Source organism: Nematolebias whitei, chromosome 15 (assembly GCF_014905685.2).
Source record: "Nematolebias whitei isolate Nwh7 chromosome 15, NemWhi1, whole genome shotgun sequence".
Classification (NCBI taxonomy): domain Eukaryota; kingdom Metazoa; phylum Chordata; class Actinopteri; order Cyprinodontiformes; family Rivulidae; genus Nematolebias; species Nematolebias whitei.
Window position 1 is genome coordinate 13446083 of NC_056512.1, and position 7737 is coordinate 13453819.

Sequence of the window (7737 nt, forward strand, 5' to 3'; positions counted from 1 at the left end):
TTAAAATGATACATTCTCTCAGTTTAAACTTTTGATCTGTGATTTGTGTTCTATTCTGAATAAAATATTAGATGTTGGCAACTCCACATCATTGCATTCAGTTTTTATTCACAATTTGTTTAGTGTCCCAACTTTTTTGGAATCCAGTTTGTAGCTGTAGACCACTTCCACCGCAGAGCCTCCTATGTTCAGGCGGGGGTAGGTGTGTTTGTTCTGTCTGAATTACACAAACATCTCCTGTTTGTGATGCATTTTAACTGACCATGAGGTAGTGCTCTGAAATATAAAAGAAGTTTAGAAAATTGTTGTTAAAACTTGAAAATCAGTCAAATCGGTTGCTCATGCAAGTATTGTCCAATTTCTGATTTCCCAAAATTAAGGAAATTGGGGCTGATAAATTGGTGCACCCCTAGTCTTAATTAATATTCTAATTTTCTGAGATACTGAATTTAGGGTTTTCATTAGTTGTCAGTTATAATCATCAACAAAAGAAATAAACATTTCAAATATATCAGTCTGTGTGTAATGAATGAATATAAAATACAAGTTTCACTTTTTAAATGGAATTACTGAAATAAATCAACTTTTTCATGATATTCTAATTTTATGAGCAGCACCTGTATTATCTGCACAATCACAACAGTTTATATTAGCCACTTCACTTCACAGAAAGCACAACGGCTCTTACCTTTAGTTCTTCTTTCTGGTCTTTTTCTTTTTTCTAGGCAGGATAGGAAGTGTAAACTCAGAGAGTCCATCAGCCGTTTGTTTACAAAAATGAGCACACAAACTGTGAAACTAATTTTCCGTTTTGCGGATTAGCGTTTTTTGCTAACTTTGAAAACCTTTAGCAGAATTAGCTTCCGCTAAATTTAAATCTGGTAAATTCAAACCCGCAATTTTTGTAAACAGTTCTCTGCACTAAAACCATACAGGAGAATGGTAATTTACACAGAACAATGTTTTACTATGGTTTGCAGTGCTAAGCTAAGCACCACCACCACCCTCACCGTGCTCGCCCCCTCATACCTACTGTGAACAACTTCTGACTCATGGTGTCAGTTTACAGACAATAACAGAGACTTTAAAAGCCAAACCAAACCACAACAAGAAAATAACATGAAAACCCAATTTTCACACTCAGAAACATTGGAAATTGTCAGAAAAAATGTTAAATCATGGCATCTGGACAAGTTTCTTTATTTTCTTTCTTTAAGTTTCATCGTAAACTATTAGAAATATTGCACATAATTCCTACCTAGCATGCTTTGCAACGCTCACACTGTCTCTGGGACGTGACTCTCTCACACATGATTTCACCCATCTTTAATACAAACTGATACATTAGATAAAGAATATTGATGATGATGCACAGCAACTTTGTAGTTAGTTTACAAAAGTAGTTAACCACAAAGAGGATCGCCCAAGTGAGTTACTTCATTATAGTAAATGACACAAGGAAGATATCCGACACACGCTGAATGCATCAATCTGCTTCAGCACAGCTTAGTTCTGCTCCACCTCTTTGGTTCCAGTGGATCGGATTAATTTCTGAAAGCCCTTCTCTGAATGGGACATGGATTACTAATAATTTATGAACCATTTTGAGTTGTTGTCATTTACAACATTGTCACACTACAGACAGTCTCACACTGTCAGCAACAGCAGTGTATGATAAAAGTTTTCGCTTTAGTGTCAGCTTCCACATTTTTATTTTATTTTTTTTATCTGTCTAGCGGTTTAGTGTTAGCAAAGCTAATTTTTAGTTAGCAAATTGGCAGTTAGCAAAACTAACTTTTTAGTTAGCTGTGCCCACCACTGCTGAACAGCATGTTGGCAACAGTGAAAAGAAGTGAAGGAGTTACTCCCTTTGACCAGAAAGAAACCTCCAACAGAACCACAACTAGGCCAAAGATGGGCAGCCATAAGCCCCTTATCCACGGGTCTTTTTGGTACTCCTATGTAACTAGTTGTGGCCGATTGCAGGATTTATCAACAATGCCTTTAACGGTGGAACCCACCCCATTTTTGGGACCTAAATCACTGAGGTCCCAGGTCTGGTTCTTTTAGGGTCTAGTTGTGACATCAGCGCACTGTAGGTCACTGATTGGTCAGGGGGCGTATTCATTGGTGGAGGGCGGAGATTCAGTCTTCCACCGGAAATCACAATCCACCATTTTCTTTTTCACCCGCATAACAGACAACAAGAAATCGGAGGAGCTTATTTTGGAATATTTTATAAGGTAAAACAAATAATCATGGCACAACCGTGGTCGAATGCTGAAGTTCAGGCATTTCTCTGTTTGCTGGCCGATGAACAAGTGCAGCGCGAGCTAGATGGAACGAAACGAAATAAAAAGATTTTTCAAGAGGTGTCTGCGCAGATGGCGGTGCAGGGCTCCATCGCACACCAAAGCAAAGAGGAAAGCTTAAAAAACTAATAGTTGATGGTGAGTGTATTTTATTTACTTTAAGCATATTTCCTTTTCCTCATGCAACCGTTTCTTTGCGTTTTCTGAAAGTACTCTGAACAAACGAGGCTGACGCGGTTACGTCGTCATTAGTTAGCATCATTGCTAACTGTACTCTGTTGCTGTTTTTCCACTCTTATTTTGATGCAGAAAGTCCCACTGAACATGAAGGTTCGCCAGATTCTGCTTTTGACTGTCCAATCCTCCCCGCTTCTGACCCTTCCCGACCACACCAGCTCCGAGTACATCTACGCCACCGGGCACATCCACGCCACCGGGCACATCCACGCCACCGGGCAACACGCAGCAGAGCGGCACCAAACAGCACCCGTTACTAGGTAAGAAGCAACAATCGTGTTTAACATCACATTGATCATGTCGATATGAATGTTGTTTTGTTTTTGTTGTAAAACACCTTGCATGTATTCAAACTACTTGTTTATTCAGTTGTAATGTATAAATGTTAAATTTCATTATTCATTTATTACTTAAACTTTCATTTATGAAGTTTATTATTGAAATTATACAGGGTGTAGTGATTTTTGTTCAGATTAACGATGCTCTGTTCTTTTTCTAAATTAGCACAAACCGTTGTAAATGACTACATGTAGTTTATTTATGCCCACCTGCTTACTATCATTAAAGTACTAGACTGCTTTATGAACAGAATCATTTCTGATCTTGTGAACAAACACCTTTTGAAATTAGCAATTAGCAGGAACTTTAATGTTAATAATTTATTAAAAAACTCTACCTGTACTTCATCATCTAACAGCCATTTTCTTGTGTGTTATTCCTAGGCAATAGAAAGCGCAGATCAACAAGTGCAGCAGAGAGCTTTGTTTCTGCACATACTGAACAAGAAGAGATGAACCGGAAGCAGAGAGAGGAACACTTCCATTTTATTTGTGAGGATGCCAAAAATGCAAGGCAAGAAGAAGCTGCGGAGAGGCAACGCCAAGCTGCAGCAGCGAGGAAGCAGGAGAAGGCCATTAGGAGGGAGGAGATGGCCTTGAGGAGAGAGGAAGCAGATGTTCGCAGAGAGGAAGTAGCACAGCGAAGGCAGGAGGCTGAACAGAGTGCTGCTTTCAATCAGGCACTCCTTGGGGTGCTGGAATCCATTGCCAGTTCCATGGCAAACAGACATGTTTAAAAATATTTATTGTAGAACTTAGTTTATATATAGAAATGTAGATCCTGCAAGGTAAGACCACAAATAGCCAGACATGTACCGTGTAAAGTTTTCATATGTAAGTAGTGTATAAATTTTTTTAATGTCTTTATTTCTAATAAAAAAAAAAATTTCAAGTCTTGAGCTTCCATCTGATCATCAAAGTGAAGTGCTTAGTGTTTTTTTACGTCAATAGTGTAGATAAGTGAAGTAATTGTTTTTTACCTGTAACAATGCAAGTGAAGATTCTCAGTTATCCTTGACACGGCAAATCTCCCCCAAAAAATATAAAAACAAAACCACAGTACTTTTTTTTTTAAACTGAATACGTTTCGCTAATCATCCGAGGAGCACTCACAATTCAATGAAAAAAGGAATATGGGATTAAAGTTATAAAGCTGTGGTGTTCTGTAAGCTTGCTGGAGATTGATCTGCATGCGTCAGTCTCCATAATACAAGCTTATGGCACAACACAGCTTTATAATTTGAATCACACTCCTCGTTTCATTAAATTGAGAAAGAGCCTCGGATGAGAAGTGATACATCTTCAGTTAAAAATAAAGTCCAGTATTTTTATTTATGTATTTTTTTTGGTTTTATCTGTAATGAGTACTGAAAAACGTAACCATAATACAGAATGTCCATGTGTTGTAAATGAACATTGCAGTGGAGTTAAAAAGGTGTAGGACTTGTGTAGTCTACGTTTACAATCATCCTCATTCAGGAGGTTTTCAGTCATTGCATGTCAAACACCTCGGCCATGATGTCTATCCTGTGGATCCAGCAGCTTCTGCATCTTTTTCGCCCAAGGTCAAAAATTCTCTCCACGACTTTCACTGTGGTACAAACGAGCACTAACTTAATATTACTTAACAGCACTTCAATCATGAAGATAATTTGCGACAGCTTAATTTAAACAGCTGCGTGGTAAGCGTAAGCTCTGAGTTAAATATCAAATGTAGGTTATTATGTAATGTACGTAATATATATATATACACATATATATATATATATATATATATATATATATATATACACATGCATACATATATACAAATCAAATTACAAAAAGACTCTTAATCCCAGAGGGAAATTAAATGTAACTCATCATCCTGGTTTCATTCAAGAGTTGTTCTAGATGCTGATGCTGTGGGCAGGAAGGATCTCTTGTAGCATCTGTCTTACAAGGGATCTGAAGAAGTCTCTGGCTGAAGACATATATATATAAATATTAAAATAGATTAATAAATATATGCATAAACAAATATAAAGTTCTTGTTGTAGGTTTTGGTTCTTTGTTAAAAACAAAAATTAATTTGTTTTCCGGCTCTTCTTCTTCTAATACATGTTAGTGGTGCTTAGAAAAGAGCTTAATGTAGCACTACCGCCACCAGCTGGTAAGGTGCGTTGATATTAATAATCCGCCCACTAGAGGTGAACAATCCGCCCACTAGAGGTGAACAATCCGCCCACTAAACGGGAACTATAGGCAAAGGTGAGACACAAAAATAGAGGTCCCACTAGAACCGGACACAACAGGCTACAACAAGAACCAGACCTGTGGATAAGGGGCTATAATGTCCCGACTGGCTGTTCTAATAGTTCTCAAAAGTACCTTACCGGTCATAAAGCACAGTGCATGATGAAAGAGGAAAGTCATCTTCCAAGCGAAGACAATGACTAGCCAAACAAGGGTAAATTTCTTAAGTTACTGTTACTCAGGCTTATAAAACAGTGGTGGGCGCAGTTCTGCTAATCTGCGAACAGCTAATAGTGGAACTCATTTTTTTTTGTTAAGCGGATTAGTGGTTTCACTAACTTTGGAAACTGTTAACAGAATTAGCTTCAGCTAAATTAGGTTTCTCCAACTCTAAGTACGCTACAAAATTCGTAAGTTTGTTCCAGTCGGTGGGCGTGTCTCAAAGAGTTCATAAGGCACCCTTAAGCTTGCTCAACGCAGCTTCAAGTGGAAGGAGATGATGTGTGACGCAGACTGACAGTCATCTTAGCGGTTTAGCGTTAGCATCCGCAAATTTTTTTTTTATCTGTTTAGCGTTAGCAAAGCTATTTTTTATTTAGTTCACGGCATGTGGCTTAGCAAAGCTACATTTTTGGATAGATGCCCACCAATGAGCAATTATTTAATTAAAGCAACATATTGGTACAAACGTTTAAATTAAATCTCTACACGGCACTGCATGTCACTTTTTTTAGTTTATAGCTGTTTTCTCAACTAAGCAATGTCTTGTGTTACTATGCTAATGTTTGCTGAGCACAGACCGTTATATGCCGATGGTACTGAGGCTGCTGAATGTACAAGTTCACATGTAGATGAGTAAACTGTTTTCTAATAAGAAAGATTGCATTTTCCTGCAATCCTTCTAAGCAAGCTATAGTTGTTTGATTATTTTCTAATTGTCTTGTCGTGATCTTTAACATTTTCTTTTTATACACCCCTCAGGGAATATGGAAGATGGATCCATCGTCTCTGAGCAGAAATTATTCACAGAACACCCATTACAAGAAGGAGCAGATGAATGTTTGTGGGTTCATAAAGTGCCTCACTGCTGTTGACAAAGAACAAGAAGACTGTTTAAATGTCCACAACTGTACAGCTAATAACCAAAACAAATTGCAATTTCACAATGAAAGATATTTTTATATAAGAGTTGCAGTTTTTTTTCCCCAAAAAACAATTGCCAGGATCAAAATGTAAAAAAATGATTCAACTGTTTCTTTGTTTTTTCCCTTTGGTTCTAATGGAGTAAAATTACTGTATAAAGCTGCAACATATTTGCAAGAAGTTAAAGATTTGCTTTAGTTTGGTGTCTGTATAAAAAGCACAAAATTGTGATCTACATGTAGTTTTTGATGATTAGCCAAATTAAACGTTTAATTCAGTTTTAGGGAGAAAAAAATTGTGATTTTGTCTAATTGATACTGTTTTGTTAATGTCTGGATTTTTTTTCCTCAAAGTTTTGCTTAAATCTGTTGTCCATCTTTGACCAAGTTATATGTTTATTATGCAACATAAATTATTGGAAAGTACATACAGTATTTTGTCTTATATTTTTACTCTTGTCTTTCAATGTTCTCTTTATTAACCTGTACTAGAGGATAAATTACAGTACTCTTAATGTTCATCTACACAGTACTTTAGTCTCGATTTGCTTTATTTTGTACTCCTTTTGTCCAGTTAAGACATACTTTGCACAGTCTGTTTATTCAGATACAAGAACAAAAACTGAGTTATAAAGTATGTGCATGGGTTTATCTTTTATAATTACATATGGCACTTTTATTTTCCAAAAACCCACAAGTATTGTACCTGTTTGTGGGAGTTTGATAAAACCACCCTGAATTCAAAAGTGGCGCAAAACATTACGGATACATATGTGAAGCCATGAAACTTTATTTGGGGAATCCTGTGATTTTTCGCCTGGTGAAGCAAGGCATCAAAACATCTTGCTGCAGTACTTATGCTTTGAAAAATTGATGCTGTATTGAGCCGTCTGCTTCAAGCAAAACATTTTTTAGACCTAACGAGGCCTCGCAATAGTCGTTATTTTAGGCAGACTGACGCAATGGTCAAAACGTTTCATGACACTTGCACTTCATGTACTTGAAACGGTGACAGCAGGAGGTGTTGAATGTAACATCACTGGTTTTGAGTTTTGTTTCTTGTGGGAGGACCCATGACCTGCAACTGAGACCAGGATTTCTGACACTGGCAGTACATTTCACTACAGAATACTGTGAGACAGTGGGCACAGTTCTGCTAATCCACTAACGGCTAATAGCGGAGCAAATCTTTTTCTTTAGCAGGTTAGCGTTGTCACTAACTTTGGCAACCATTAATTCAGTTCAGTTTATTTCTATAGTGCCAAGTCACAACAGAGGTTGTCTCAGGGCACAGTACAAAAACGTATGCATAAATAAAGCCATTTAGTAAAAGTTCTCTTTCTAAGGAAGCCAGCAGATTGTGTTGAATCTTCACTTCATTGTAGTCTCCCATCCTGAGTAAGCACAAAGGTGACAGTGGGAAGGAAAAACTCCCTTTTAATAGGAAGAAACCTGCAGCAGAACCTGGCTCAG

The 7737-nt window shown here is 37.4% G+C and overlaps 1 protein-coding gene across 1 annotated transcript in view; it reads left to right on the top strand.

Annotated features, from left to right (window-relative positions):
- The window catches only part of LOC119422046 (guanine nucleotide-binding protein G(I)/G(S)/G(O) subunit gamma-5-like), a 9445-nt gene extending 3266 nt beyond the window's left edge, over positions 1-6179 (top strand). Inside the window, exon 3 of the mRNA XM_037689387.1 lies at positions 6104-6179. The gene's annotated coding sequence lies outside the window, so the exon portion shown is untranslated. The remainder of the gene's footprint in view (positions 1-6103) is intronic.
- Positions 6180-7737: the final 1558 nt, after the last annotated feature.